Raw genomic sequence first — 17,872 nt, 5'->3', positions numbered from 1 at the left:
CATACTTACCTGGCGTAGGGGCTACCCTGATCAAGCAGGGGGTTCCCCCAGGGTGAGGCTCTTCCCTTGCACTTCGGTTGAGCTGACCTCTGCGATTACCCCAAATGTGGGTAACTCGGGCGCGTAATTTTTGGTAGTCGGGACTGCGTTCGCGCTGTCCCGGTGAAAAAATTTCAACTTAGTAGTTGTGAAGTAGTGTTAAGAATTATGTACAGTGAAGTGTAATTTTTTTTTTTTTTTTCATCTGTGTATGGTATGTAATGCATTCGTAGGTCTCAAGTTTACGGTGCCTTGGCGAACAACCCCACCGTCTTGAAAGTGCGGAAGGAAGGTACGTAATTGTGCATGGTAATAGTTGAAAAAAGAAAAAAAAAATTCCCATGAACGATACTTGTCCAATTCGATTTTTCAGATTTCCCCCTCCCCGCCTCACCCCCGGGCCCAGTGGTTTAACGGTAACCGGCCCAGTGTGTAAACACTGGGCACAACAAAAAATTGTTTAAAGACTCATCAAATGTTCCCCTCCACGGAAATCTTTAGTAAAAGGCGAAAGATTTATGCGTTTGAAGGGAAACCAGAGCACGGTTGAAACTTTGAAAATCCGGACTATATAGGAAAAATGTGCGGACCACCACTAATGGTGAAAATAGCGTACGGTCGTGCAGCCTGAAGCCGCGAATCGTCCGAAAATCGCCTCGTGGGACACGGCACTCGATATTTCGTGAAACCCTAGGTATGTTGCTAATGGAAAAAAGTTCCCCTCTCGACTGTGCCGTGGTGCCCGCCTTTTTGCCGAGGCGGACGCGACGACCCGAGTGCCGCCACGCGGCAAACGGTGTAACCAAGTGCCGCCACGCGGCAAACGGGGTAACCAAATGCACGCGGCGGTCGACCGTCGCCGTGGGTACAGAAACAAAGGAAACGAGGTGCGAGTAGAAACGGGCAGTTGTAGGAAGAAATTGTATTTGCATTGTTGGTGTGTACTGTCATGTAGTGTGATGAACTGGCACGGGAGTGTTATGTCTGGGGAAAGAGCTGTTTCGGAGGTAGAAGTACATAACCTCAAAACACGTTGATGAGGTGGTCCGAGCTCCAAGTGAAATAGAAAAGCGAAACACTGCGCAGCATACTTACCTGGCGTAGGGGCTACCCTGATCAAGCAGGGGGTTCCCCCAGGGTGAGGCTCTTCCCTTGCACTTCGGTTGAGCTGACCTCTGCGATTACCCCAAATGTGGGTAACTCGGGCGCGTAATTTTTGGTAGTCGGGACTGCGTTCGCGCTGTCCCGGTGAAAAAATTTCAACTTAGTAGTTGTGAAGTAGTGTTAAGAATTATGTACAGTGAAGTGTAATTTTTTTTTTTTTTTTCATCTGTGTATGGTATGTAATGCATTCGTAGGTCTCAAGTTTACGGTGCCTTGGCGAACAACCCCACCGTCTTGAAAGTGCGGAAGGAAGGTACGTAATTGTGCATGGTAATAGTTGAAAAAAGAAAAAAAAAATTCCCATGAACGATACTTGTCCAATTCGATTTTTCAGATTTCCCCCTCCCCGCCTCACCCCCGGGCCCAGTGGTTTAACGGTAACCGGCCCAGTGTGTAAACACTGGGCACAACAAAAAATTGTTTAAAGACTCATCAAATGTTCCCCTCCACGGAAATCTTTAGTAAAAGGCGAAAGATTTATGCGTTTGAAGGGAAACCAGAGCACGGTTGAAACTTTGAAAATCCGGACTATATAGGAAAAATGTGCGGACCACCACTAATGGTGAAAATAGCGTACGGTCGTGCAGCCTGAAGCCGCGAATCGTCCGAAAATCGCCTCGTGGGACACGGCACTCGATATTTCGTGAAACCCTAGGTATGTTGCTAATGGAAAAAAGTTCCCCTCTCGACTGTGCCGTGGTGCCCGCCTTTTTGCCGAGGCGGACGCGACGACCCGAGTGCCGCCACGCGGCAAACGGTGTAACCAAGTGCCGCCACGCGGCAAACGGGGTAACCAAATGCACGCGGCGGTCGACCGTCGCCGTGGGTACAGAAACAAAGGAAACGAGGTGCGAGTAGAAACGGGCAGTTGTAGGAAGAAATTGTATTTGCATTGTTGGTGTGTACTGTCATGTAGTGTGATGAACTGGCACGGGAGTGTTATGTCTGGGGAAAGAGCTGTTTCGGAGGTAGAAGTACATAACCTCAAAACACGTTGATGAGGTGGTCCGAGCTCCAAGTGAAATAGAAAAGCGAAACACTGCGCAGCATACTTACCTGGCGTAGGGGCTACCCTGATCAAGCAGGGGGTTCCCCCAGGGTGAGGCTCTTCCCTTGCACTTCGGTTGAGCTGACCTCTGCGATTACCCCAAATGTGGGTAACTCGGGCGCGTAATTTTTGGTAGTCGGGACTGCGTTCGCGCTGTCCCGGTGAAAAAATTTCAACTTAGTAGTTGTGAAGTAGTGTTAAGAATTATGTACAGTGAAGTGTAATTTTTTTTTTTTTTTTCATCTGTGTATGGTATGTAATGCATTCGTAGGTCTCAAGTTTACGGTGCCTTGGCGAACAACCCCACCGTCTTGAAAGTGCGGAAGGAAGGTACGTAATTGTGCATGGTAATAGTTGAAAAAAGAAAAAAAAAATTCCCATGAACGATACTTGTCCAATTCGATTTTTCAGATTTCCCCCTCCCCGCCTCACCCCCGGGCCCAGTGGTTTAACGGTAACCGGCCCAGTGTGTAAACACTGGGCACAACAAAAAATTGTTTAAAGACTCATCAAATGTTCCCCTCCACGGAAATCTTTAGTAAAAGGCGAAAGATTTATGCGTTTGAAGGGAAACCAGAGCACGGTTGAAACTTTGAAAATCCGGACTATATAGGAAAAATGTGCGGACCACCACTAATGGTGAAAATAGCGTACGGTCGTGCAGCCTGAAGCCGCGAATCGTCCGAAAATCGCCTCGTGGGACACGGCACTCGATATTTCGTGAAACCCTAGGTATGTTGCTAATGGAAAAAAGTTCCCCTCTCGACTGTGCCGTGGTGCCCGCCTTTTTGCCGAGGCGGACGCGACGACCCGAGTGCCGCCACGCGGCAAACGGTGTAACCAAGTGCCGCCACGCGGCAAACGGGGTAACCAAATGCACGCGGCGGTCGACCGTCGCCGTGGGTACAGAAACAAAGGAAACGAGGTGCGAGTAGAAACGGGCAGTTGTAGGAAGAAATTGTATTTGCATTGTTGGTGTGTACTGTCATGTAGTGTGATGAACTGGCACGGGAGTGTTATGTCTGGGGAAAGAGCTGTTTCGGAGGTAGAAGTACATAACCTCAAAACACGTTGATGAGGTGGTCCGAGCTCCAAGTGAAATAGAAAAGCGAAACACTGCGCAGCATACTTACCTGGCGTAGGGGCTACCCTGATCAAGCAGGGGGTTCCCCCAGGGTGAGGCTCTTCCCTTGCACTTCGGTTGAGCTGACCTCTGCGATTACCCCAAATGTGGGTAACTCGGGCGCGTAATTTTTGGTAGTCGGGACTGCGTTCGCGCTGTCCCGGTGAAAAAATTTCAACTTAGTAGTTGTGAAGTAGTGTTAAGAATTATGTACAGTGAAGTGTAATTTTTTTTTTTTTTTTCATCTGTGTATGGTATGTAATGCATTCGTAGGTCTCAAGTTTACGGTGCCTTGGCGAACAACCCCACCGTCTTGAAAGTGCGGAAGGAAGGTACGTAATTGTGCATGGTAATAGTTGAAAAAAGAAAAAAAAAATTCCCATGAACGATACTTGTCCAATTCGATTTTTCAGATTTCCCCCTCCCCGCCTCACCCCCGGGCCCAGTGGTTTAACGGTAACCGGCCCAGTGTGTAAACACTGGGCACAACAAAAAATTGTTTAAAGACTCATCAAATGTTCCCCTCCACGGAAATCTTTAGTTTTTTTTTTTTTTTTTTTTTTTTTTAATAAGTGGGGCCCCTAGGGGCCCACACACAAAAACATCATTTAATACATAAAGATACATACAAGGCAGTGGACAAGAACACTGTACAGAACATAAACACAAAGATGAAGAACATGACGATGCTGCTGGACCCCGCCAACACGGAGGTTCTTGAAGGTCCCGGCTACTTGTTGGGTGGAGGGGGGGTGAGGGACTGCTGGGGGTGAAGAGATGCTGATCCAGGAGCCGCGCAGCTGATGGAGGCCGCGCGGAGAAAACGGCGATGCTGATGACGATGGGAAGAAGACGGAGTGGCGATGTAGATGGTGAACTATGGTGGCGGGTCCGCGGAGGCTACCGGTGGACGTGGAGGTCTACGCCGTCATCTACCGGGCCCACCGGCCGCCGGGACGTCGTCAGCGTCGTCGTCGGAGTCGTCGCGTAAGTGGTCAGTCGAAAAGAGCGGTCGTCGTGGGTGGGGTGCAGGAGGCAGCGGCTCCGCAAGTTGAAGGATGAGGGGGTTGTCGCTGCGTCGGCATCGGCGTAGGAAGTAAGTTGTCATGGAGCGAAGGAGAGGGTGAAGGTGGGGCAGGCCGGAGTCTGCCAGGAGAGTCAGCCTGGAGGTGGCGCGGGGGAGTCCGAGAAGGAGACGAATCCCCAGGAAGTAGGTGCGGGTAATGGGGCGAAGGTTGAAACGGGATGAATGAACCCACACGGGGGATGCGTAGGTGAAGCGTGGGATGACGTAGGAATGAAATGCGGTGATGCGAACCGGGAGGGGGGTGCCAGATGAGGGTCGCAGTATCGGTGCCAGCTGCGCCAAGACCGCCCTGGATTGAGTCTTCATGGAAGCAAGGTGCGGGATGAAAGTGAAGGTACTGTCCAGGGTCACCCCCAGATAGCGGACCTCGGGTGACCAGGGGATGGCAGTGCTGGAAACTCGTGGGGGGTGGTCCTGGCGTGGGTGGATGCGTGAGAAGAGAATGGATTGGGTCTTCGAGCAGTTCAGCCCGATGCCGTGCGCGAGGAACTGAGTAGAGAGTGATGTGAGCCCGCGGCTCAGGCGGTCGCCGAGCATCCGCTCGGAGACGGAGGAAGCGAGGAGGCAAGTGTCATCGGCGTACTGAACCAGGTGAGTGCCAGGTGGTGGTTGCAGGTCGGCGATGTGAAGGGTGAAGAGAAGGGGTGAAAGGATGGCGCCCTGGGGGACGCCGGCCATGATGTGACGGGGGTCGGAGAGTTCGCCCTCCACCCGAACCCGGAAGGTACGACCCCCCAGGAACGAGCAGATGAGGCGTATGAGATGAGGTGGAAGGTCGGCGGCGGAGAGACGGTGAATGAGTTGTGAATGGGGCACGGAATCAAATGCCCGGGCAAGGTCCAGAAGCACCATGCCCGTGTGTTGGCGCCGTGCGAAACCTTGGACAGCCAGCACCTCCACACGGGCGATGGCGTGGGAGGTGGAGTGACGTTTGCGGAAACCGAACTGGTGATGGGGGAGAAGATGCAAGAGGTTGACGTGAAGGAGAAGGCGTGTGAGAATGGTCCGCTCTGCGACCTTAGAGATGATGGGTAGAAGAGAAATGGGGCGGTACGATGATGGTAGGGAAGGGGGCTTCCCGGGTTTGGGTATGGGTGAGACAATGGCCACTTTCCAAGGGGTGGGGAAATGACAGAGAAGGAACATCGCGTTGATGATGCGGGTAAGGAAGACCGTCGCCTTCCGAGGAAGAGCACGGAGGACGGGTGCAGGCAGAGAGTCGGAACCGGGGGCAGAAGGGGGCTTGAGACGGAGGAGGAGTGTGCGCACCTCCGATGGCGTGGCGAGAGGGAATGGCAGAGAGTCCGGAAGAACGGGCAGAGTGACGTGATGTGCGAGGGGGGGGGGGTGTGTCCCCGTCGTCCGAAGACTCGGAGGAGAGGGTGGGGGGGTCAGCGGAGGCAAACGTGGTCGCGAGGTAGGCAGCGACCGCCTCCGATCGCTCAGGGGCAGTCTCCGCCACCCCGGCCGGGTGGGTGAGTGGGGGAATAGTGGTGGGGACCGATCGGAGGCGCCGGACGTAGGTCCACAGAGAGCCGGATGCAGAGGCGAGGGAGCCGAGACGCCGGGTCTCCAAATGCGCCTTCCACGCCGCGACCATCCGGCGGCACCGGCCCCGCAGCAGGAGGAACACCATCCGTGTCAACGGGGACCGGTTGGCCTGCCACAGGCCGCGGAAGCGGTCGCGCAGGACCACGGCGTCACGCAGGTAAGGCGGGAAGGGGGTGATGCGGGTACTTGGAGTGGCCAGCGGAATGTGAGCGGAGGCGGCCGCAGAGACGGCCCGGGTGAATGACACGACGTTGGCGTCGAGACGGTCGGGGGTGTCGAAGGGGAGGGTGAGGTCGAGTGATGATGAGAGGGTGGTCTGGAACCCATTCCAGTCGGCGTTGCGGAAGTCGAAGCGGGGAAGGTGCGGGTTGGAATGGGGGTAGAAGTGAAGGGAGCCGAGGACGGGCAGGTGATCCGAGGCCCCGGCGGTGAGCGTGGTGAGACCAGAGATGATGGGGAGCGGTGTGGTGAGGGCGAGGTCGATGATACTGGGATGACGGTGGTGCTGAGCGGGGAAGAATGTGGGGGTGGCGGGGGCGCAGATGGAGAGGTTAGTACGCCGGAGGAGCTGACGGAGGGAGCTGCCTCGGCGGTTGGCCGCGACGCAGCCCCAGTAGGGATGGGTGGCGTTGAAGTCCCCGGCCAGCACGACATGGGCATCGAGCCGACCGAGGGCGACAACGGCGGCAGAGGGGAAGGCAAATTGGGGTGGGAGATACACGGAGACTAGAGTCAGGGAGTAGGGCTGTCCGAACAGGCGCACGGCCACAGCCTCAGTCGCGGGTGAAGGTGGAATGTGTCGGCGGTGATGGGTGAAGGTGTCGCGCACCAGGAGTGCCACCCCACCCCCCCGACCATCACGGTCGGAGCGGTGGACGGCATATCCCGGGACGCGGAGGGGTACAGCGGGGGTCAGCCAGGTCTCTGATAGGAACACGACATCGGGTGAGTGCTCGTCGACGAGGTGAAGGAAGTCGAGAAGCTTAGGGAGCAAAGAAAAGGCGTTCCAGACTAGGAGCTTAAGGGGCGGCGGGGGATCCATCGAAGAGACCCAGAAGCGCTTGGAGGAGCACCTCGAATCTCTCCGAAGGGGACTTGGCATGGGACAGGGCGGTCAGGGTGCGGCGAATGAAGGGAAAGTACTGCCGAAACAGCTGGATGAGGTCACGTATGATCGCGGTGAATGAAGTGTCGTCAGCGTCCGGTCGGTGAGATGAGGGGCCCTGAGGTGCAGATGGAGATGGCCCGTCGCGGGAGGGGAACAGGGTGGCGGCGGCGGAACCGCGCCGAGTCCAGGCGTTGGAGGTGACGGCGGGAAAGGCACGAGCGTCGGTCAAGTTTGGCGGTCGCGGTCGCGGTGCCGGGGTGGCCTCAGGCTGTTGTCGGGGGGGGTGGCGTCTGAGGTAGGCCTGGTTCACCCGGCAGTCCATGGAAGTCGCGAAGTGCGCCTCGCCGCAATTGACGCACTTCGGAGTCGTCGAAGTGCACTCGCGGGACCGGTGGGGCCCGGCACACTTGAAACAGGCCACCGGCCTCTCGCAGCGTGTGGATGGGTGGCCGGCCTGCTGGCACCGGTAACACTGCGGGACCCGCCCGCTGCCACGATAGCGTTCGACGGAGACCACCCAGCAGCCCAGGGAGCGTAGAGCCAGGAAGGGAGCTGCCTCCCCCAGGTGGTGAGTATTAACCAGGAACGGACGGGTCGTGGCGGTGTCGGTGACGCGGAGCGGAGTGACGGAAGCAACGGGTAGGTCCAGGTCGAGGAGGGCGGCGTGCACCTCCTCGGGGGTAGTGGTGAGTGGGAGACGCTTCAGGACGAGTCGGTCCCCCTTCTCGTCCTGTCGCAGGTGCGTGAAAGGCTGATGGCCGAGCTGGGTGAGGTGGTTGTATAGGAAGGTGTGATCAGCGGCGTTAGAAGTGTAAAAGGAGGTGCGGCCGTCGACGGAGGTGATGGATAGCTTGCCAGAAAGGAGCGACTGAAACGATTGGGCCAGGGTGAAGGGGCTGGTGGTGATGGGGAGGCGGCAGCCGATGGGCGGCATGCGGGTAGGCTTGACGGTGGCGGCGGCGGAGGCAGATGCGGGGGCGGCAGCAGGTTGGGTGGGAGGCCGGGTGCGGGGTCCAGGTGCAGATGCGGAGGTGGATGGTCGAGGCGACGGCTGACGAGCAGCGGAGGTCGATGGCTGAGTCGCGGCGGTCGTAGTCGGTCGGGGGGTGGTGCGGCGGGTGAGGTGTGAGATGCGGGATGACGTGGATGGTGCAGGTGACGAGTCCCGGGACGAGGTCCCCTCCTCGCCGGCGGAGTCGAGCTCGAGGGCGCCAAACCGGTTGGAGATGGAGGTGCGGTCCTCGGCGCGCCCCATCCTCGGCCGCTTCACCGTCCGGCGGGGGAGGCTGAAGCCGGTGTCCATCGGCACGTCCCGGGGGGCCGCAGGCTCGACAGGGATGAGTGGCAGTGAGGGGGAAGGCGCTGAGAATGGTGAGGAGATGGGGTGAGAAGCAGAGGGGGTGAAAGTGCAAACTGTCGTGGTCGTCATGGTGGTGGTCGTGGTGGTGAGGGTTGCTGCCATGGTGACGTCCGGGGTGAAGGGGGTGTCGGAGCAGAAGCCAGGTGGCACCATCTGGTGATGCTTGGACTCCGACACCTTCGTGCAGCGCTCCTGGGTGCGGATCCCGGTCCGGCTGGGGGTGGGGGGCGGCGAGCATCCCTCTGCTCCAGCATCGCCCGAGGCACCCGTCCGGTCTCGGTGGCCACCAGGAGGCCTGGTGTAGTCCCTCAATGGCGGTTGGAGTCGGCCCTCAAAGTCGGAGTCCCCCAGGGGCGGGTCCTCCCCGGACCCCCCCTCGGCCATGCCGACGAGAAACAATCAAGTCGGCAGGCCAAGAGCCACACCTGGGAGGAACTACTCTTCTCGGCCACCTGGTGACAGCCCCAGGAAGCAGCAGCAGCAGTCAGCAGTCAGTTAAAGGTGGAAGAAGATGGAGTGAATATAATAGGAGTGATGCTGAGTAGAACTTGTAAATAAAAATAAAATAATAATTAGTGGAACCCGAGGGTTGAATTTATTTCTGCAGAGTCCCCCCAGCAATGCCCAGGGGGGGACCCTGTTGCTTGCTGCTGAGAGTTACCAGATCCGGATATGCACCCAGCAGCAAGTCTTCGCACCAGAAACGACTGGTCGGATTATAAAAGCACGCGAGGAAAACTCGAATTAACTAAGGAAATCCCTGCAAACCACTCAGAGTAGCACCTAAGAGCAGTTTGAAGGGAAACCAGAGCACGGTTGAAACTTTGAAAATCCGGACTATATAGGAAAAATGTGCGGACCACCACTAATGGTGAAAATAGCGTACGGTCGTGCAGCCTGAAGCCGCGAATCGTCCGAAAATCGCCTCGTGGGACACGGCACTCGATATTTCGTGAAACCCTAGGTATGTTGCTAATGGAAAAAAGTTCCCCTCTCGACTGTGCCGTGGTGCCCGCCTTTTTGCCGAGGCGGACGCGACGACCCGAGTGCCGCCACGCGGCAAACGGTGTAACCAAGTGCCGCCACGCGGCAAACGGGGTAACCAAATGCACGCGGCGGTCGACCGTCGCCGTGGGTACAGAAACAAAGGAAACGAGGTGCGAGTAGAAACGGGCAGTTGTAGGAAGAAATTGTATTTGCATTGTTGGTGTGTACTGTCATGTAGTGTGATGAACTGGCACGGGAGTGTTATGTCTGGGGAAAGAGCTGTTTCGGAGGTAGAAGTACATAACCTCAAAACACGTTGATGAGGTGGTCCGAGCTCCAAGTGAAATAGAAAAGCGAAACACTGCGCAGCATACTTACCTGGCGTAGGGGCTACCCTGATCAAGCAGGGGGTTCCCCCAGGGTGAGGCTCTTCCCTTGCACTTCGGTTGAGCTGACCTCTGCGATTACCCCAAATGTGGGTAACTCGGGCGCGTAATTTTTGGTAGTCGGGACTGCGTTCGCGCTGTCCCGGTGAAAAAATTTCAACTTAGTAGTTGTGAAGTAGTGTTAAGAATTATGTACAGTGAAGTGTAATTTTTTTTTTTTTTTTCATCTGTGTATGGTATGTAATGCATTCGTAGGTCTCAAGTTTACGGTGCCTTGGCGAACAACCCCACCGTCTTGAAAGTGCGGAAGGAAGGTACGTAATTGTGCATGGTAATAGTTGAAAAAAGAAAAAAAAAATTCCCATGAACGATACTTGTCCAATTCGATTTTTCAGATTTCCCCCTCCCCGCCTCACCCCCGGGCCCAGTGGTTTAACGGTAACCGGCCCAGTGTGTAAACACTGGGCACAACAAAAAATTGTTTAAAGACTCATCAAATGTTCCCCTCCACGGAAATCTTTAGTAAAAGGCGAAAGATTTATGCGTTTGAAGGGAAACCAGAGCACGGTTGAAACTTTGAAAATCCGGACTATATAGGAAAAATGTGCGGACCACCACTAATGGTGAAAATAGCGTACGGTCGTGCAGCCTGAAGCCGCGAATCGTCCGAAAATCGCCTCGTGGGACACGGCACTCGATATTTCGTGAAACCCTAGGTATGTTGCTAATGGAAAAAAGTTCCCCTCTCGACTGTGCCGTGGTGCCCGCCTTTTTGCCGAGGCGGACGCGACGACCCGAGTGCCGCCACGCGGCAAACGGTGTAACCAAGTGCCGCCACGCGGCAAACGGGGTAACCAAATGCACGCGGCGGTCGACCGTCGCCGTGGGTACAGAAACAAAGGAAACGAGGTGCGAGTAGAAACGGGCAGTTGTAGGAAGAAATTGTATTTGCATTGTTGGTGTGTACTGTCATGTAGTGTGATGAACTGGCACGGGAGTGTTATGTCTGGGGAAAGAGCTGTTTCGGAGGTAGAAGTACATAACCTCAAAACACGTTGATGAGGTGGTCCGAGCTCCAAGTGAAATAGAAAAGCGAAACACTGCGCAGCATACTTACCTGGCGTAGGGGCTACCCTGATCAAGCAGGGGGTTCCCCCAGGGTGAGGCTCTTCCCTTGCACTTCGGTTGAGCTGACCTCTGCGATTACCCCAAATGTGGGTAACTCGGGCGCGTAATTTTTGGTAGTCGGGACTGCGTTCGCGCTGTCCCGGTGAAAAAATTTCAACTTAGTAGTTGTGAAGTAGTGTTAAGAATTATGTACAGTGAAGTGTAATTTTTTTTTTTTTTTTCATCTGTGTATGGTATGTAATGCATTCGTAGGTCTCAAGTTTACGGTGCCTTGGCGAACAACCCCACCGTCTTGAAAGTGCGGAAGGAAGGTACGTAATTGTGCATGGTAATAGTTGAAAAAAGAAAAAAAAAATTCCCATGAACGATACTTGTCCAATTCGATTTTTCAGATTTCCCCCTCCCCGCCTCACCCCCGGGCCCAGTGGTTTAACGGTAACCGGCCCAGTGTGTAAACACTGGGCACAACAAAAAATTGTTTAAAGACTCATCAAATGTTCCCCTCCACGGAAATCTTTAGTAAAAGGCGAAAGATTTATGCGTTTGAAGGGAAACCAGAGCACGGTTGAAACTTTGAAAATCCGGACTATATAGGAAAAATGTGCGGACCACCACTAATGGTGAAAATAGCGTACGGTCGTGCAGCCTGAAGCCGCGAATCGTCCGAAAATCGCCTCGTGGGACACGGCACTCGATATTTCGTGAAACCCTAGGTATGTTGCTAATGGAAAAAAGTTCCCCTCTCGACTGTGCCGTGGTGCCCGCCTTTTTGCCGAGGCGGACGCGACGACCCGAGTGCCGCCACGCGGCAAACGGTGTAACCAAGTGCCGCCACGCGGCAAACGGGGTAACCAAATGCACGCGGCGGTCGACCGTCGCCGTGGGTACAGAAACAAAGGAAACGAGGTGCGAGTAGAAACGGGCAGTTGTAGGAAGAAATTGTATTTGCATTGTTGGTGTGTACTGTCATGTAGTGTGATGAACTGGCACGGGAGTGTTATGTCTGGGGAAAGAGCTGTTTCGGAGGTAGAAGTACATAACCTCAAAACACGTTGATGAGGTGGTCCGAGCTCCAAGTGAAATAGAAAAGCGAAACACTGCGCAGCATACTTACCTGGCGTAGGGGCTACCCTGATCAAGCAGGGGGTTCCCCCAGGGTGAGGCTCTTCCCTTGCACTTCGGTTGAGCTGACCTCTGCGATTACCCCAAATGTGGGTAACTCGGGCGCGTAATTTTTGGTAGTCGGGACTGCGTTCGCGCTGTCCCGGTGAAAAAATTTCAACTTAGTAGTTGTGAAGTAGTGTTAAGAATTATGTACAGTGAAGTGTAATTTTTTTTTTTTTTTTCATCTGTGTATGGTATGTAATGCATTCGTAGGTCTCAAGTTTACGGTGCCTTGGCGAACAACCCCACCGTCTTGAAAGTGCGGAAGGAAGGTACGTAATTGTGCATGGTAATAGTTGAAAAAAGAAAAAAAAAATTCCCATGAACGATACTTGTCCAATTCGATTTTTCAGATTTCCCCCTCCCCGCCTCACCCCCGGGCCCAGTGGTTTAACGGTAACCGGCCCAGTGTGTAAACACTGGGCACAACAAAAAATTGTTTAAAGACTCATCAAATGTTCCCCTCCACGGAAATCTTTAGTTTTTTTTTTTTTTTTTTTTTTTTTTTTTTTTTTTTTTTTTTTTTTTTTTTTTTTTTTTTTTTTTTTTTTTTTAGGGGCCCACACACAAAAACATCATTTAATACATAAAGATACATACAAGGCAGTGGACAAGAACACTGTACAGAACATAAACACAAAGATGAAGAACATGACGATGCTGGACCCCGCCAACACGGAGGTTCTTGAAGGTCCCGGCTACTTGTTGGGTGGAGGGGGGGTGAGGGACTGCTGGGGGTGAAGAGATGCTGATCCAGGAGCCGCGCAGCTGATGGAGGCCGCGCGGAGAAAACGGCGATGCTGATGACGATGGGAAGAAGACGGAGTGGCGATGTAGATGGTGAACTATGGTGGCGGGTCCGCGGAGGCTACCGGTGGACGTGGAGGTCTACGCCGTCATCTACCGGGCCCACCGGCCGCCGGGACGTCGTCAGCGTCGTCGTCGGAGTCGTCGCGTAAGTGGTCAGTCGAAAAGAGCGGTCGTCGTGGGTGGGGTGCAGGAGGCAGCGGCTCCGCAAGTTGAAGGATGAGGGGGTTGTCGCTGCGTCGGCATCGGCGTAGGAAGTAAGTTGTCATGGAGCGAAGGAGAGGGTGAAGGTGGGGCAGGCCGGAGTCTGCCAGGAGAGTCAGCCTGGAGGTGGCGCGGGGGAGTCCGAGAAGGAGACGAATCCCCAGGAAGTAGGTGCGGGTAATGGGGCGAAGGTTGAAACGGGATGAATGAACCCACACGGGGGATGCGTAGGTGAAGCGTGGGATGACGTAGGAATGAAATGCGGTGATGCGAACCGGGAGGGGGGTGCCAGATGAGGGTCGCAGTATCGGTGCCAGCTGCGCCAAGACCGCCCTGGATTGAGTCTTCATGGAAGCAAGGTGCGGGATGAAAGTGAAGGTACTGTCCAGGGTCACCCCCAGATAGCGGACCTCGGGTGACCAGGGGATGGCAGTGCTGGAAACTCGTGGGGGGTGGTCCTGGCGTGGGTGGATGCGTGAGAAGAGAATGGATTGGGTCTTCGAGCAGTTCAGCCCGATGCCGTGCGCGAGGAACTGAGTAGAGAGTGATGTGAGCCCGCGGCTCAGGCGGTCGCCGAGCATCCGCTCGGAGACGGAGGAAGCGAGGAGGCAAGTGTCATCGGCGTACTGAACCAGGTGAGTGCCAGGTGGTGGTTGCAGGTCGGCGATGTGAAGGGTGAAGAGAAGGGGTGAAAGGATGGCGCCCTGGGGGACGCCGGCCATGATGTGACGGGGGTCGGAGAGTTCGCCCTCCACCCGAACCCGGAAGGTACGACCCCCCAGGAACGAGCAGATGAGGCGTATGAGATGAGGCGGAAGGTCGGTGGCGGAGAGACGGTGAACGAGTAGTGAATGGGGCACGGAATCAAATGCCCGGGCAAGGTCCAGAAGCACCATGCCCGTGTGTTGGCGCCGTGCGAAACCTTGGACAGCCAGCACCTCCACACGGGCGATGGCGTGGGAGGTGGAGTGACGTTTGCGGAAACCGAACTGGTGATGGGGGAGAAGATGCAAGAGGTTGACGTGAAGGAGAAGGCGTGTGAGAATGGTCCGCTCTGCGACCTTAGAGACGATGGGTAGAAGAGAAATGGGGCGGTACGATGATGGTAGGGAAGGGGGCTTCCCGGGTTTGGGTATGGGTGAGACAATGGCCACTTTCCAAGGGGTGGGGAAATGACAGAGAAGGAACATCGCGTTGATGATGCGGGTAAGGAAGACCGTCGCCTTCCGAGGAAGAGCACGGAGGACGGGTGCAGGCAGAGAGTCGGAACCGGGGGCAGAAGGGGGCTTGAGACGGAGGAGGAGTGTGCGCACCTCCGATGGCGTGGCGAGAGGGAATGGCAGAGAGTCCGGAAGAACGGGCAGAGTGACGTGATGTGCGAGGGGGGGGGGGTGTGTCCCCGTCGTCCGAAGACTCGGAGGAGAGGGTGGGGGGGTCAGCGGAGGCAAACGTGGTCGCGAGGTAGGCAGCGACCGCCTCCGATCGCTCAGGGGCAGTCTCCGCCACCCCGGCCGAGTGGGTGAGTGGGGGAATAGTGGTGGGGACCGATCGGAGGCGCCGGACGTAGGTCCACAGAGAGCCGGATGCAGAGGCGAGGGAGCCGAGACGCCGGGTCTCCAAATGCGCCTTCCACGCCGCGACCATCCGGCGGCACCGGCCCCGCAGCAGGAGGAACACCATCCGTGTCAACGGGGACCGGTTGGCCTGCCACAGGCCGCGGAAGCGGTCGCGCAGGACCACGGCGTCACGCAGGTAAGGCGGGAAGGGGGTGATGCGGGTACTTGGAGTGGCCAGCGGAATGTGAGCGGAGGCGGCCGCAGAGACGGCCCGGGTGAATGACACGACGTTGGCGTCGAGACGGTCGGGGGTGTCGAAGGGGAGGGTGAGGTCGAGTGATGATGAGAGGGTGGTCTGGAACCCATTCCAGTCGGCGTTGCGGAAGTCGAAGCGGGGAAGGTGCGGGTTGGAATGGGGGTAGAAGTGAAGGGAGCCGAGGACGGGCAGGTGATCCGAGGCCCCGGCGGTGAGCGTGGTGAGACCAGAGATGATGGGGAGCGGTGTGGTGAGGGCGAGGTCGATGATACTGGGATGACGGTGGTGCTGAGCGGGGAAGAATGTGGGGGTGGCGGGGGCGCAGATGGAGAGGTTAGTACGCCGGAGGAGCTGACGGAGGGAGCTGCCTCGGCGGTTGGCCGCGACGCAGCCCCAGTAGGGATGGGTGGCGTTGAAGTCCCCGGCCAGCACGACATGGGCATCGAGCCGACCGAGGGCGACAACGGCGGCAGAGGGGAAGGCAAATTGGGGTGGGAGATACACGGAGACTAGAGTCAGGGAGTAGGGCTGTCCGAACAGGCGCACGGCCACAGCCTCAGTCGCGGGTGAAGGTGGAATGTGTCGGCGGTGATGGGTGAAGGTGTCGCGCACCAGGAGTGCCACCCCACCCCCCCGACCATCACGGTCGGAGCGGTGGACGGCATATCCCGGGACGCGGAGGGGTACAGCGGGGGTCAGCCAGGTCTCTGATAGGAACACGACATCGGGTGAGTGCTCGTCGACGAGGTGAAGGAAGTCGAGAAGCTTAGGGAGCAAAGAAAAGGCGTTCCAGACTAGGAGCTTAAGGGGCGGCGGGGGATCCATCGAAGAGACTCAGAAGCGCTTGGAGGAGCACCTCGAATCTCTCCGAAGGGGACTTGGCATGGGACAGGGCGGTCAGGGTGCGGCGAACGAAGGGAAAGTACTGCCGAAACAGCTGGATGAGGTCACGTATGATCGTAGTGAAAGAAGTGTCGTCAGCGTCCGGTCGGTGAGATGAGGGGTCCTGAGGTGCAGATGGTGATGGCCCGTCGCGGGAGGGGAACAGGGTGGCGGCGGCGGAACCGCGCCGAGTCCAGGCGTTGGAGGTGACGGCGGGAAAGGCACGAGCGTCGGTCAAGTTTGGCGGTCGCGGTCGCGGTGCCGGGGTGGCCTCAGGCTGTTGTCGGGGGGGGTGGCGTCTGAGGTAGGCCTGGTTCACCCGGCAGTCCATGGAAGTCGCGAAGTGCGCCTCGCCGCAATTGACGCACTTCGGAGTCGTCGATGTGCACTCGCGGGACCGGTGGGGCCCGGCACACTTGAAACAGGCCACCGGCCTCTCGCAGCGTGTGGATGGGTGGCCGGCCTGCTGGCACCGGTAACACTGCGGGACCCGCCCGCTGCCACGATAGCGTTCGACGGAGACCACCCAGCAGCCCAGGGAGCGTAGAGCCAGGAAGGGAGCTGCCTCCCCCAGGTGGTGAGTATTAACCAGGAACGGACGGGTCGTGGCGGTGTCGGTGACGCGGAGCGGAGTGACGGAAGCAACGGGTAGGTCCAGGTCGAGGAGGGCGGCGTGCACCTCCTCGGGGGTAGTGGTGAGTGGGAGACGCTTCAGGACGAGTCGGTCCCCCTTCTCGTCCTGTCGCAGGTGCGTGAAAGGCTGATGGCCGAGCTGGGTGAGGTGGTTGTATAGGAAGGTGTGATCAGCGGCGTTAGAGGTGTAAAAGGAGGTGCGGCCGTCGACGGAGGTGATGGATAGCTTGCCAGAAAGGAGCGACTGAAACGATTGGGCCAGGGTGAAGGGGCTGGTGGTGATGGGGAGGCGGCAGCCGATGGGCGGCATGCGGGTAGGCTTGACGGTGGCGGCGGCGGAGGCAGATGCGGGGGCGGCAGCAGGTTGGGTGGGAGGCCGGGTGCGGGGTCCAGGTGCAGATGCGGAGGTGGATGGTCGAGGCGACAGCTGACGAGCAGCGGAGGTCGATGGCTGAGTCGCGGCGGTCGTAGTCGGTCGGGGGGTGGTGCGGCGGGTGAGGTGTGAGATGCGGGATGACGTGGATGGTGCAGGTGACGAGTCCCGGGACGAGGTCCCCTCCTCGCCGGCGGAGTCGAGCTCGAGGGCGCCAAACCGGTTGGAGATGGAGGTGCGGTCCTCGGCGCGCCCCATCCTCGGCCGCTTCACCGTCCGGCGGGGGAGGCTGAAGCCGGTGTCCATCGGCACGTCCCGGGGGGCCGCAGGCTCGACAGGGATGAGTGGCAGTGAGGGGGAAGGCGCTGAGAATGGTGAGGAGATGGGGTGAGAAGCAGAGGGGGTGAAAGTGCAAACTGTCGTGGTCGTCATGGTGGTGGTCGTGGTGGTGAGGGTTGCTGCCATGGTGACGTCCGGGGTGAAGGGGGTGTCGGAGCAGAAGCCAGGTGGCACCATCTGGTGATGCTTGGACTCCGACACCTTCGTGCAGCGCTCCTGGGTGCGGATCCCGGTCTGGCTGGGGGTGGGGGGCGGCGAGCATCCCTCTGCTCCAGCATCGCCCGAGGCACCCGTCCGGTCTCGGTGGCCACCAGGAGGCCTGGTGTAGTCCCTCAATGGCGGTTGGAGTCGGCCCTCAAAGTCGGAGTCCCCCAGGGGCGGGTCCTCCCCGGACCCCCCCTCGGCCATGCCGACGAGAAACAATCAAGTCGGCAGGCCAAGAGCCACACCTGGGAGGAACTACTCTTCTCGGCCACCTGGTGACAGCCCCAGGAAGCAGCAGCAGCAGTCAGCAGTCAGTTAAAAGTGGAAGAAGATGGAGTGAATATAATAGGAGTGATGCTGAGTAGAACTTGTAAATAAAAATAAAATAATAATTAGTGGAACCCGAGGGTTGAATTTATTTCTGCAGAGTCCCCCCAGCAATGCCCAGGGGGGGACCCTGTTGCTTGCTGCTG

The 17,872-nt window shown here is 57.1% G+C and overlaps 12 non-coding genes across 12 annotated transcripts; 7 read left to right on the top strand and 5 right to left on the bottom strand.

The window, feature by feature from the left end:
• Nucleotide 1: 1 nt before the first annotated feature.
• On the top strand, nt 2-164 carry LOC134543579 (U1 spliceosomal RNA). The gene has a single exon (XR_010077066.1). It is a non-coding gene; the product is annotated as a U1 spliceosomal RNA (small nuclear RNA).
• Nucleotides 165-463: 299 nt separating this feature from the next.
• On the bottom strand, nt 464-583 carry LOC134543546 (U5 spliceosomal RNA). The gene has a single exon (XR_010077033.1). It is a non-coding gene; the product is annotated as a U5 spliceosomal RNA (small nuclear RNA).
• A 543-nt stretch (nt 584-1,126) lies between these two features.
• Nucleotides 1,127-1,289, top strand: LOC134543578 (U1 spliceosomal RNA). The gene has a single exon (XR_010077065.1). It is a non-coding gene; the product is annotated as a U1 spliceosomal RNA (small nuclear RNA).
• A 299-nt stretch (nt 1,290-1,588) lies between these two features.
• Nucleotides 1,589-1,708, bottom strand: LOC134543545 (U5 spliceosomal RNA). The gene has a single exon (XR_010077032.1). It is a non-coding gene; the product is annotated as a U5 spliceosomal RNA (small nuclear RNA).
• Nucleotides 1,709-2,251: 543 nt separating this feature from the next.
• On the top strand, nt 2,252-2,414 carry LOC134543577 (U1 spliceosomal RNA). The gene has a single exon (XR_010077064.1). It is a non-coding gene; the product is annotated as a U1 spliceosomal RNA (small nuclear RNA).
• A 299-nt stretch (nt 2,415-2,713) lies between these two features.
• LOC134543544 (U5 spliceosomal RNA) lies at nt 2,714-2,833 on the bottom strand. Its single transcript, XR_010077031.1, has one exon. It is a non-coding gene; the product is annotated as a U5 spliceosomal RNA (small nuclear RNA).
• Nucleotides 2,834-3,376: 543 nt separating this feature from the next.
• LOC134543576 (U1 spliceosomal RNA) lies at nt 3,377-3,539 on the top strand. The gene has a single exon (XR_010077063.1). It is a non-coding gene; the product is annotated as a U1 spliceosomal RNA (small nuclear RNA).
• A 6,298-nt stretch (nt 3,540-9,837) lies between these two features.
• LOC134543574 (U1 spliceosomal RNA) lies at nt 9,838-10,000 on the top strand. The gene has a single exon (XR_010077061.1). It is a non-coding gene; the product is annotated as a U1 spliceosomal RNA (small nuclear RNA).
• Nucleotides 10,001-10,299: 299 nt separating this feature from the next.
• On the bottom strand, nt 10,300-10,419 carry LOC134543543 (U5 spliceosomal RNA). The gene has a single exon (XR_010077030.1). It is a non-coding gene; the product is annotated as a U5 spliceosomal RNA (small nuclear RNA).
• A 543-nt stretch (nt 10,420-10,962) lies between these two features.
• Nucleotides 10,963-11,125, top strand: LOC134543573 (U1 spliceosomal RNA). The gene has a single exon (XR_010077060.1). It is a non-coding gene; the product is annotated as a U1 spliceosomal RNA (small nuclear RNA).
• A 299-nt stretch (nt 11,126-11,424) lies between these two features.
• Nucleotides 11,425-11,544, bottom strand: LOC134543542 (U5 spliceosomal RNA). Its single transcript, XR_010077029.1, has one exon. It is a non-coding gene; the product is annotated as a U5 spliceosomal RNA (small nuclear RNA).
• Nucleotides 11,545-12,087: 543 nt separating this feature from the next.
• LOC134543572 (U1 spliceosomal RNA) lies at nt 12,088-12,250 on the top strand. The gene has a single exon (XR_010077059.1). It is a non-coding gene; the product is annotated as a U1 spliceosomal RNA (small nuclear RNA).
• Nucleotides 12,251-17,872: the final 5,622 nt, after the last annotated feature.

The sequence above is a fragment of the Bacillus rossius genome, unplaced genomic scaffold, assembly GCF_032445375.1.
Source record: "Bacillus rossius redtenbacheri isolate Brsri unplaced genomic scaffold, Brsri_v3 Brsri_v3_scf127, whole genome shotgun sequence".
NCBI classification, from domain to species: domain Eukaryota; kingdom Metazoa; phylum Arthropoda; class Insecta; order Phasmatodea; family Bacillidae; genus Bacillus; species Bacillus rossius.
This window is presented reverse-complemented; position numbering and strand designations above follow the sequence as displayed.